Source organism: Eucalyptus grandis, chromosome 1 (assembly GCF_016545825.1).
Source record: "Eucalyptus grandis isolate ANBG69807.140 chromosome 1, ASM1654582v1, whole genome shotgun sequence".
In the NCBI taxonomy this organism is placed as follows: Eukaryota; Viridiplantae; Streptophyta; class Magnoliopsida; order Myrtales; family Myrtaceae; genus Eucalyptus; species Eucalyptus grandis.
Genome location: NC_052612.1, coordinates 46,675,412 through 46,687,565, shown reverse-complemented (window position 1 = coordinate 46,687,565; position 12,154 = coordinate 46,675,412). Strand labels below are relative to the sequence as shown.

Sequence of the window (12,154 nt, the reverse complement as noted above, 5' to 3'; positions counted from 1 at the left end):
AGACCCCTCACAAAGACGTTTTCCTCATTTGTAAATTATGGTTTTGATGTTGTAAAAGACATAAAAAAAATATAAGTTATTAAAGAATAGTGTAAAATTACTTGGACTCCTCATTAAGGAGCCGTTTAATGTTGTTAACGCTATTTGTTTTAGGGTTAAAAAAATTATAAATAATATAATTATATGGCCATGGTTGGTCCGAATTATATCGACCCTAAACTCCAGGACCGAGGACCAATATGCACAATACTGGTCCAAGAATTCTAGGACCAAGGACCGATCTAGTCTTTTTGGAAAAAAAAAAAAAAGAGATCAGTAAGGTTGGGCCGATCTAGGGTCCTCAGTCAGGATTGACCCTAGACCGATGCTCACCTCCATCAAGAAGCTTGGGTAAATATGTCGCATTGTGAATGGTTAAGGGTTTTTGCCAAATTTTTTTTTTCAATTTAAAAATAAAAAGATTCTAGTGACTTAGTTCGTATGTTTCAATATCTTAATGGGCTAAATACATTAAGGCCCATGTCATGTTTCAAAAAAATTAATCATAAAGGGAGAGGGCCCACTTTGAAATATCTTTATAATCGTCCTTTTCCTCTTCTTTTTTCATAAACAACGAGTCTCTTATTTTATGCTTTTTCGTGTGAGAAATTGGCTTTTCTTGTGGCGTTCCACATGGCGAGATTATGGGATGATTTTCTATACATAATTTGGCAAGTGATTAGTTAATAAGGAAAGTCGAATACAAGAAATATAATAATAACAAAATATAATTAAAATAAGGAGGAAAAGGACGATCTTCATTCTTTAGTGCCCCTTGTTGGAGAAATCTTCTTGAAATGTTTTGAAGTTCACAAAACGTTTCCATCAAACTAGTCTGAAGGCTTGAAGACTCTGTTATTTAAAGTTTGAAGACCTTCGGACAGCCAGACTCAAGACTCAAAGTCTATCCTCATTGACAGTCTCTAATCCGTTGAAGAAAGGTTATCCAACCGGATGTTTCGTTAAGGATTTAACCTTATCAACGGAGAAGATCTCGTGGCTGGAAAAGTCATAACGGAGTCCTTTGATTGATCGAAGATTGACTCGATAATTGAAGATCCGGTGATTGCTTAAATATTATTGGAATGTTCTACTTATGGAAACCGAGATCCTGATTGTATGGGCGAACAGGATTGATGGGCTATCGACACGTTCCTTTAATAGCTTGAACAATCTTTCTAATTGATTCCGTCCAACGAGTAGATTGGAGGAATTCCTTTGGTAAGTGCCAACGGGTATGATGGCATAAATGAGTATATAAGGAAGACGGTCTTAGTTGTTCAAGGTGTGCGCGATAGAAGAATTCCAAAGTCTGAAGCTCCTTTTTATTTAGACAATTCCTTTGAGCGAATACTTGTATACAAAAGAGAGTCTATATTTGTGAGAAATCTTGAGGAGATGTGGTAAAACATCTACACTGTGGAATCAAGGCAAAGCTGTGCTGTAACTTCTTTTTTGTTCATAGTGGAATCCAGCCAATAGGCATCGGTGAAGAAGAGTGGACGTAGGCTTGATATAAGCCGAACCACTATAAACCGCGTGTTCAATTTTTCTTCTCTCAATCTTACTTTGATTATCGTTTGTCTTAAATCCATCAACTGTCTAGTATTGTGCAATTGTTGAAGAAAAATCTTTTATATACCTATTCACCCCCCTCTAGGTACTCATACTAGCAACATCACCCCTCCCCCTCCTACTCGTTTCGCTTCCTCCACTCTGCAACTACCCTCTCTCCCCTCTCCCTTTCTCTCTCTAGCACGCACGCTCTTTCTCTCTCTGGCCCTCCCTCTCTTCCTCGTTTTTGCCTTATCTCTTTGAATTCCATTTTCCATGGCCATGAGGGGGGAAGAGAAGGGCGTACTGGTGTGCCGCGGCATCCTGGGCCTCGCCACGGTGGCGAAGGGCCGCAGGCCACCATTATGGAGCCGGTCGCGGCTGTGCCTAAGGGGCGGGGATCCTAGCGGCGGCGGCGGCAAGGGGTTCGCAGCGTTGTTGGTGGTAGAGAAGGGGGAGCGGCGGAGGAGGAGCGAGTGCGAGCCGACACCGGCGCAGCTATTGAAGCCCCCACTGGTGACAGTGGCCCTTGTACCGAGGGACGTGGCACTATTCATTGTTGGGGCCAGTGCGGACGCCGCCACGAAGACTGTCACGGCTCCACTCGACCGGATTAAGCTTCTTATGCAATGTTTCTTTTTTCTTTTTATTTTTTTATTGTTTTTTGCTTCTATTGATTTTGGCGAGCTTCGAATTCAATGGCATTTCCTTTGGCTCAGGAGGATGAATTTTGGTTTGGCCTCGTGTGTTTTGATTCGAGGAGAGTAATGTGACTATCGATTATTTGAATTGTGGATTGTTGTAGGGGAATAAGCTACGATAACTATGAAAATTGAAAAACTATAATCTTCAAATGTTGTTCTTGTTTTTATGTTACTGATATCTCTGGCTTATAGTGCAACCGATTGGTTGTGGCGAAATTCAGCTACTGTTATGACACGGCCATGTGTTTGGAAAGTACGTTGCTGCACTGCAAATGGGAATGATCCTCTTCCTCGGAATATATTTGTGACAGAACAGGGTTGTGAGGAATAATGTGACAAATGCAGGGCCAAGGTCGTTTGGATTTTTAGATTGATTGCCTTAATTTTTCAGTTTGGGGTCATCTTCATGAGTGCATGTTCCTTTGGAGTGGAAGAGGAAAGGTGGATACTTCATTAAAATAGAAGATAAAGATTTTTTACTTGTTCAAATCTATGTTGATGATATTATTTTTGGACCACCTAATGAAAATCTATGCAAGAAATTTTCTAAGTCTATGCAGGATGAATTCAAGATGAGCATGATGGGTGAATTAATTTTCTTTCTCATATTATAAGTCAAACAAGTGAAGAAAGAAATTTTCATTCACCAAGAAAAATATGCAGAATATCTCATCAAAAAATTCGGATTAGAGAATTGCAAAAAGACTGAAATACCAATGTCAAGCTCTTCGAAGTTGGATAAAGATGAATTATGAAAGAAAGTTGACCAGAAGCTCTGTAGAGCATTATTGATTCGCTTCTTTATCTTACTGCTTCTAAACCTGACATTTTGTTTAGTGTTTACATTTGTGTTAGATTCCAATCAGATCCCAAAGAATCTTATCTAAGTGATGCAAAACACATCATCAAATACGTTGCAATTACTCCAAAGATAGGTTTGTAGTATCCCAAAGAATGAGACTTTACTCTTCTAGGATATTCAAACGCAGATTTAGTAGGTTGCAGAGTTGATAGAAAAACTACTTCTGGTAATTGTCAATTGCTGAGCAACAAGCTGGTATCTTGTTCTCAAGGAAGTAGAGTATTGTATCTCTTTCAATAACATAAGCAGAGTATGTAGCTCTTGGAAGCTGTTGTTCTAAAATATTGTGGATAAAATAATAGCTAAGAGACTTTTGAGTTGAAGATTCGTGCACCGAAATCAAATGTGACAACACCAGTACCATCAATCTCACAAAGAATCCAATTATTCATTCAAAAGCAAAGCACATAAAGATACGATATCATTTCATAGAGATCATGTTCAAAATAGAAAAGTTATGATACAGTTCATTGACTCGAAAAATCAGTTGGCATACATATTTACAAAGCCACTGGAGAAAAGCCTATTTAAGTCTATTCACTCCAGACTAAACATCATACCCTTTTATCAATTAAAGTTTGAAGATGATTAGACAACGTCCAAAAGTTACGATTGTAAGTTAATTTCTTTTTAATGTAAAAATTTAATTTTAGGAAGAAATTTTGAAAAGGTACGTTTATTATTTGAATCGTTATCCTTAGAAATTATCTTTTTCGAGTTTTGAATTTATGGCAGTTTTTTATTTTAAAAAAGACAGTTTTTAATTTTTCCTTTATGACGATCTGTATACCCCGTTTTGTATGCTTTATATACTGTCGATTTTCTTCTTCTCCGTTTACACTCACTCAAATCCTAGAATATAGCACTCCACTTTCTCACACTTTCTCTCTAGTTTAATTTGAAAAGATCTCACCTTTTTCATGATTGATTTTGAGGAATCTCCCAAAGAAAGTCTTCTAGAATCGCGAGCAAGGGACCACAGCACATGCCAGAGGGTCCTACGCACTTTGCTCTGATCAAGGAAGAAGACTCCTCAACAGCAGCAACAAAGTCAACAACAACATTCTCAACAACGTCACTCTTCACAGCAAGGGACACGTTCCTCCGCAGCAACAAGCAGAAGAAGAGATTATTGAAAGTGTTGAACTCGTAAGAACTCTGAAGCCCAAATTTCTCTTTAAACTCTACTCTAAGTTAAAGAAGGGTGGAACTGCAATGTCATTAAGTGATGAGTTCTTAAGCAAAAGAGGATACAAGAATGAGACTCACTTTTTGAGAACAATGGAAAGGATGGGCATTCCGCCTGTAGGTTTGGCAACAAGGACTTTTGCCAACTTTTGAAATGATACACGGTTCAAAACCTTTAATTAGCCTGAAGGGAAGGATGATGATGAGAGGATGTATACGAATTTATAGCCTAGGACGGGCGTTGCTGCAAATGTTCATGGTAAAAGGATGGACCTTTTTCGTTCTAAGGACCCCAAAAAGACTTATTCAAAACTGTTGAAGAGAGGGGTGATGAACCCTAGAAGTGTGACTTTGATTTTCTTGATTCCTTGAAGGTGAAATTAAGGGAAAAGTTTGCTCTTCTTCAACTTGAACGTTTTTGCTCAGAGATGACTGTCGCCTACCCAAAACTCACAACTTACTTCTATTCAAATCTATTTTTTTTAGATGCAAATAGATTTTCTTTTACGGTTAGGGACAAAGAATTTGTGGTGGATGTGGAGACATTGGCTGATGTGATTGGAGTGGAAAGGAGTTTCCAACCAATCAGTGTGTCTGTTGGTCACACAACTTTAGCTCTCGTGCGGGACAAGCTTGCTGAAGGCAGAATTTCTTACTCTAGAATGAACGCCTCCAATATTTTGCTTTAAAATATCGTGATGAATTGCATCAGACCCAAATTAACATCAAAGACTGATGTTTCTCACTCTGAAGAGAAGCCGATGTATGCCATCAACATTGGATTCAAGTTCTCACTGCCTCACACTATCCTAATGCACATGTACAGGAGAGTTGTGAAGGACAAGGGGCAACTTCCTTACTCTACTCTTGTCACTCGTTTATTCAGACATTTCAATATTCAGCCTCTTGCTATTTTGTGTGTTCGAACCATTGCTCTAATGGTAGTTGGACTGAAAATGGTTTCTAAGATATGTTTGAAGGAGTTGAACAAGGTTTTGGAGAGCATTAAGAAGTCTCCTATTAAGGCAAGACAAGACTCTGCAATAGGAAAAAGAAAAGGCAAAGAGCCCATAAACAAACCTACCAAGAAGAGGAGAGCCATTATCTTGCAGGACGAAGAAGATGAGGATGACATCACTCTCTCCGCCTTTGCCTTAAGGAATTTACAAAGTTTTGTTAGCTTTCAAAAGCCAAAGAAAAGTGAGAACAGAGAAAGAGAAGATGTAGAGAAGAGAAGCGAAGAAAGAGAACAAAGGAGAACAAAGGAATAAGAAAGAGAAAGAGAAGAGGAGGAAGAAGAGGGTCAAGATGAGTCTCTTGAACTAACTTTTGTCGTATCCTTGTCCAGTGAATCGGACAAGACAATGAGTGGAAATGCAGGAAAAGAAAAAGGATTGATGCTAAAAAAGAACAAGAAGATGAATTCTTTTCTCCACCTGAAGGCACAAAAACAGGGGGAGCAACTGACAAAAGAGGTATTTCTTCACCTATTTTTACTAGTGATGTTAGTAGATCTCCAGCAGATCCAGAAGATGTGTATGCCTCTCAATACCCTGAAGCAAACCTTGAGGCATCCACTCCAAGTCCTAGTGATTGAACTGCTGATGTTCCCTCACATCTTAAGACTCCTGGAATTGATTTGGCTGGACCCAATGCTACATTAGAACTAACAGCAAACTTTCAAAGGTTGCTAGATTTCATTTTGGAATTGAAGGGTCAGCAATATGGTTTTGAGTTTGAGATGAAGAACCTCATGACAGCTCTTAAGTCAACTTCAGCCTCTCTATAAGAGCAATTACAAGCCCTGAAGCTTCAAGTGCAAGAAAATGCAAAGTGAGAGGATATTCAACAATTAAAGGAGACTTTGAAGACACTGGAGGAGACTATCAAGTCTATAGAGGATTTCTAGATCGTTCGCATCCCCAAATAGCCATGATTTTTACCCAACTCTATTCCAGTTTTTCTCTACTTTTTTGCTGATGACAAAAATGAGGAGAGAGTTTATTTAGATTTGACTTATTTATCTTTTGGTACTTCTTATTTTTGCTTGGTATTTTGGACTGACTTTGGAATTGGTATATTTTGGACATTTGACTGCTATTTGATTTTGAATCTTTTTGACACCTGTAGTAACTAAGTCTGTGATATTAATTGTGGTTGAATAGTTTTTATCTTGCAGTATTAACATGTTTTCTGTGATTGCATAATCGATGCTATTCAGGTCCTAATCAACTTATTATAAGATATCACATTTTTCTTAAGTGTTGTTTTGTATGACAAGATTTTTAAATCTGCAGAAAAGTTTTGTCACCATAAAAAAAAGGGAGAGATTGTTAGAGAAAACTCCTTAATTATTTTGAAGTTGACAAAACATTTCCAAAGATCTAGTCTGAAGACTTGCAGACTTAACTATTATAGTCTGAAGACTTCCAAACTCTATTGTTAAAGTCTGAAGACCGTTAGACTTAAGTTTCAAAGTCTGCTATTCTCAGAGCTGATTAATCATGAAACAACTAGATTATCTGGGAGAAAAGAGAAATCTAAATATTCCACTAGGGTCTGCTTCACAGCCATGGAACTGGTTTAGATAATCAATGAATATTTCAAGGAATCAAGAGCTCCTGAGGGCTTTTTGACTATACCATAGCCTCGTGTTGAAGCCATTATATCTGCCCACTATAAGACCATTGGAGATATTGCACCAAGCAGAGCGAGACTTGTATTGTTAAGCACCGCCTTGTAACATTAAGATAGAAGCTATATATGACTTGAATTTTAATTTGGCATGAGGTTCAATCAACAGTGATTACGACCATCATTGTCATACTAATGAAATAAATTTTTGGGCATTTTGGTGTAGTCGTTGATTCTTGATAGATAAGAACCTCTTAACTTCTCCAAATCTATAAAAAGACAATAAATTGTCGGTAAAAGTCTACAGCATAAATTAAATTAAATGCAGCTAATAAAACTTACATTCATAATGACTGTTCAAGTACGTTCATCTGTATAAAGGCCATAGCCATATTGTCTTAACCTCTTTCTCACCCAATCCGAACTGAGCTAGGCCGCACAGAAACCAGCCGAGTTGGGCCTAATGTGCAGGCTCAGTTAGGTATGATTTTTCTTTAAAATAAAGTTCACAAGCCCACTAACTAAACCAGCCTAAACCTAGCCCTAGTACTTGGCCCAAATTGCTCAAAACCCTACCCAACAGGGCTTTCACCCGACCCGGCCAAGACCTGGTTCACCTCCCCCTCTCTCTTGCTATTTTGTGGCACTGGAGGAGGACGTTCAGGACGCTGGCAACTCGGCGGCGGCGGCACAATGGGTGGTGGACGATGGCAGCAAGAGGAATGGCAACGGCAACTTGAACGGGCGGCGGCTCGGCTCGGATCAGCAAGTAGCGCATTGGGACGGAGGGTCCGTGGAGACGAGGTTGGTTCTCCACCAGTTTATTTTTGTTTTTCATTGTCTTATGACGAGAAAATCAGAAATCTGCCATTTGTTTTTGGCCTAATAAAGATTAATTTTGCATGTATTCTTGGCCTAATAAAGATTAATTTTATCTTGGCAACTGCTGTCTACTTCTCATCTTGCCTCATATATGCAGACTCGTGCGTTTTGTTATGTAAGAGCTTTCTGTAGAGCATGCATGGCTTTAAATAACAACATTCTCTGGATGCTTTTAATATTTGGATACTTCCCCGCTTTTGGCTCTTTTTTTAGGAATAGTATTTGTGATTGCTCCATTTTTTATTTTATTTTTTCTTTGAATTTCTTGATGTTGCTGCTCTAGTGTTCAATGTGGAAATGGTGCAACTACTAAGTTGAACCAACTGCTTTTATTCTTCAATTTTATAGGGGACATTTCGGGGAGGGGGATGGGGAGGGAGGTGTGGATGGGCATGGGCTAGGGTTGCAGGATTTGGAGGGCCACAAGATCAGGGTCAAGGGGGAAATTTGGTCGAAAGGCTGCAGGATTAGGGTCAAGGGGTAAAATTTGAGGGAAAAATTGGTGAAAAATTGGTTTGTACGAGAATGGTGGGGCCGCACGATTCGGGTTTTAAAAGACTATTTTAGCAAAGAGGCACATCCAGAGGGAGTAATTAGGATATTATGGGATTTGAAGTACTATATTTTTAGCATAGAAGTAAACTCGACAAGAGCGGGTTCCAAGGATATGAAAGAGATCATGATAATGGGAATCGCCATGGTCCTAGTGTTGGTGGCTTTTCTGGTAATGAGTCGGTACCCATCTCTCAGCAGTGAGTACTTTTGATATCAAGTAATATTTTTTTTAGCGCTCCATCTCCTCTTATGGCTTCCATGTTTTAATAAAAAATTAGTAAAGTATGTAAATTGCCTTTTAACAACTCAACAAATGGCTCATTCAAATGATGCTTTCGAGATTCACATATGATATTGTGTTCAAGAATATGTGGAGTATCGGTGGAATTGTTTCTACAAAAAAAATCAATAAAACAAATGTTGTAAGAGATTAACCATTGTTAGGGGATAAAGGAAAAGACAATCTACATATGACAATTATCCAGAATCTTGAACTTAAAGAATATTTTAGATTTTAACTGAAATTATTCAAAAATAGGAAAAAAAAAAAAAACCTATTTCTCTTCTTTGGTTTTCTAATAAAATAAAATAAAATCGTACCCTTAATTAAGCTGGTTCGATTTAAAGAAAAATAGTACTCGATATGAAAAGTACTCACGGTTGAGAGATGAAAGTACTCACGGTTGAGAGATGAGTACCGACTCATCACCAAAAAAGCCACCAACACTAGGACCATGGCGACTCCCATTACCATGATCTCTTCCATATCCTCGAATCTCGCTCTTGTCAGGTTTACCCTCTGCTAAAAATATAGTACTTCAAGTCCCATAATATCCAAACTACTCCCTCTAGATTAGATGTGTCTCTTTGCTAAAATAGTCTTTTAAAACCCAAATCGTGCGGCCCCACCATTCCCATACAAACCAATTTTTCACCAAATTTTCCCCCTAATTTTCCCCTTAACCCTAATCCCATGGCCCTCCGACCAAATTTTACCGAATTTTCCCCCTTGACCCTAATCCCGGGCCCTCCAAATCCTCCGGCTCTCGCCCATCCACACCTCCCTCTCCCTCTCCCTCTTCCCCTCCCCGTCCCCGGAATGTCCCCTATAAAATTGAAAAATAAAAGCAATTGGTTCGAAGTTGCACCATTTCTACATTAAACACTAGAAGCAACATCAACAAATTCAAAGGAAAAAAAAAATGAAACAAAAAAGAGCCAAAACAGAGAAGTATCTAAATATTAAAAGCATCCAGAGCTCCTACATAACGAAACGCATAACGAAACTTATGAGTCAAAACGTACAAGTCTGCATATATGATGCAAGATAATACAGACAGCAGAAAACCTCTTACATAACAAAACACACGAGTCTGCATATATGAGGCAAAATGAGAAGCAGACAGTAAAATTAATCTTTACTAGGCCAAAAATACATGCAAAATTAATCTTTATTAGACCAAGAACACATGCCAGACAATTAAAAACAAAAATAAACTGGTGGAGAACCAACCTCATCTCCACGCTCACCAACCCACTCCCTCGAACTTTTGCAACATGCTTCAATGTGGCATAAAGCCCCATTGCCGCCTCTGCATCTCGACCGTACAATTCTGCGCCAGATGGAGATGTAATCCCTGTTGATCTTCACCTCGAACCTCGCTCTTTCGTAGCTATCCCCCGCTATCCGGATAATCCTTTTGAAGTGGACTTAACATAATAATTCACACCGCTCTGCGTCGTGTACTTTGGATAAGGAGTAATCGGGTCAGAAGAAGGCAAGAAATTCAATAAAAGGATCAACATGACGGGGAGCAGAATCAATTATCCGCCTGTCTCTACTCCATTCCAGTCCCGAAGCTAAACCCTCGATACTGCGTAGTTGCCGGCTGCATGCCGCCGAAGAAGTTCCTAAATATCTCATCGGTGTCGAACCCGCCTCATAAAATCCATTGAACCCTTGCGCTGGGCCGCGCCTGGCCGCCTGAGCCATGTGAACAGGCTCATCAGAACCGGTGACATCATACTTCTTCCGGCTCTCCTCGTCGCTCAAGCACTGAAAGGCCTTGGAAACCGCCTTGAACGCCTCCCCGGCCCGGAAGCTTTATTCTTGTCAGGATGAACCTTCAGGGAAAGCTTCCTATAGGCCTTCCGCACATCCTCCACGGTGCAGCTCCTCTCAACCCCTAATATCTCATTGAGGTCCTTCTTCTTCCTAATTTGCCTCACGATCGCAATCTGCTCCTCGGTGTACGACGCCGCGCTGCTCGACGAGGAGAACGAACCAGCCGCCAACGGGCCTCGGTGCCGAACCGACGGCCTCTGCTGGCCAGATCGGTCCGGCGCCGGCCCCTCGCCATTGTTGGCCGATTCCGACTGCGAATCGGACTGCCCCTCGATTTTCTACAGCAGATCGTCAACCGGCAGGCTGGGATCCCTAGACGAGTGCGGCGATCGCCGGAGGCCACGGGAACGCCGAATTGGGGACCAGAAAATTGCGAAATTCGCGACGGCGAGGCATTGAATCCGACGGAGACGGAGTGGATTAGGGGTAGGGCTTTTGAGAGAGAGAAAGAAAGGCCGATGGTCCTCTGGAATTGTAAATCGCTCGAGGTGGTTACTATAGAACGAGTTGTGTTCGGGTGCGGGCCGGTGTTTGCTACCACGCGCCCACGCCCTTACAGTTACACGTAGTCGTGGCGATCCGAGCCGTTCACGCACCGCCTTGTTCCGCCACCATAGGATTGTTGCCGATTTGGTGTTATAATCGCACGGTGCGCACGTGTACGGGTGAGAGGAGGAGGCAGGACTGGTAAGTGCGGGTGAAATACACGAGAAAATATTCAGTGGGCTCGCTGAATTATAAAGCCAAAAAGGAATCTTTTTCAGTGAAATCACATTCACTCGATTGTCTCTATAACATATATCGACAGCAATTTGCACTATATACATCAGAAATGTATAACATTAACCTTCACACAAGGTTCATTTACACGAGGAAACCCTAGTCAATGGCATCTCGCTTTTCCTCAAAGCGATCGACAGATCCTCATTATTCAACATGTTTGAAGTCGACCCTATGTTGCTATGAGAATGCTCACCTCCGCCTCTTTATTTCCCAGAGCGTTATTATTATGCCCTTCAACACCTGATTGATGTCCGTTTTGCTCCTCATTCCCCATCACAATCACAGCGCCAAAATGAACGTGCCTTTGCTCGTCCTCATCATTGTCCCCACCATGCGGGGAATCTTTCGCCGGCGACTACGGATTATCCGCTGGCGCTGGCTCTGGCGCCTCAGCAGTGCTATTTACGCGAGCAGTGAACCCTTCTGGCAGATTATTAGCAGGTCTATGCCGGAGCCAATGGTGGAGATAATAAAGAAGATAAAAGCGGAGATAACCAAGAAGCCAAAAGCACCATGGAAGGGCCACAAGGACTATGCCGGCGGGTTTGAGCCAGCTGGGGGATTCGGTCTTACGACGGAATGAGTAGAGCCTGAGGAAGACACTCCCCACGACGATGCACACGAAGAAGAGGCTGAATACTGTCAGGACCCGTGCATCGCCATTCCTTTGTATGGTGTCGGCATCTCCTGGTGGTGGGAGAGAGAGAGAGAGGCGCGGGAGTCTGTTGATTGTTCTTTGCATAGCCGCTAGGGGCAATGCTATATATATAGGCAAAACGCAATTCAAAGGCCAGTAATGTCTTTTTGAACTTCTTAGTGCAGCTCCAA

At 41.0% G+C, this 12,154-nt stretch overlaps 1 pseudogene; it reads right to left on the bottom strand.

Annotated features, from left to right (window-relative positions):
• Positions 1-9,652: 9,652 nt before the first annotated feature.
• LOC104414881 lies at positions 9,653-11,593 on the bottom strand (annotated as a pseudogene).
• Between the last annotated feature and the right edge of the window lie 561 nt (positions 11,594-12,154).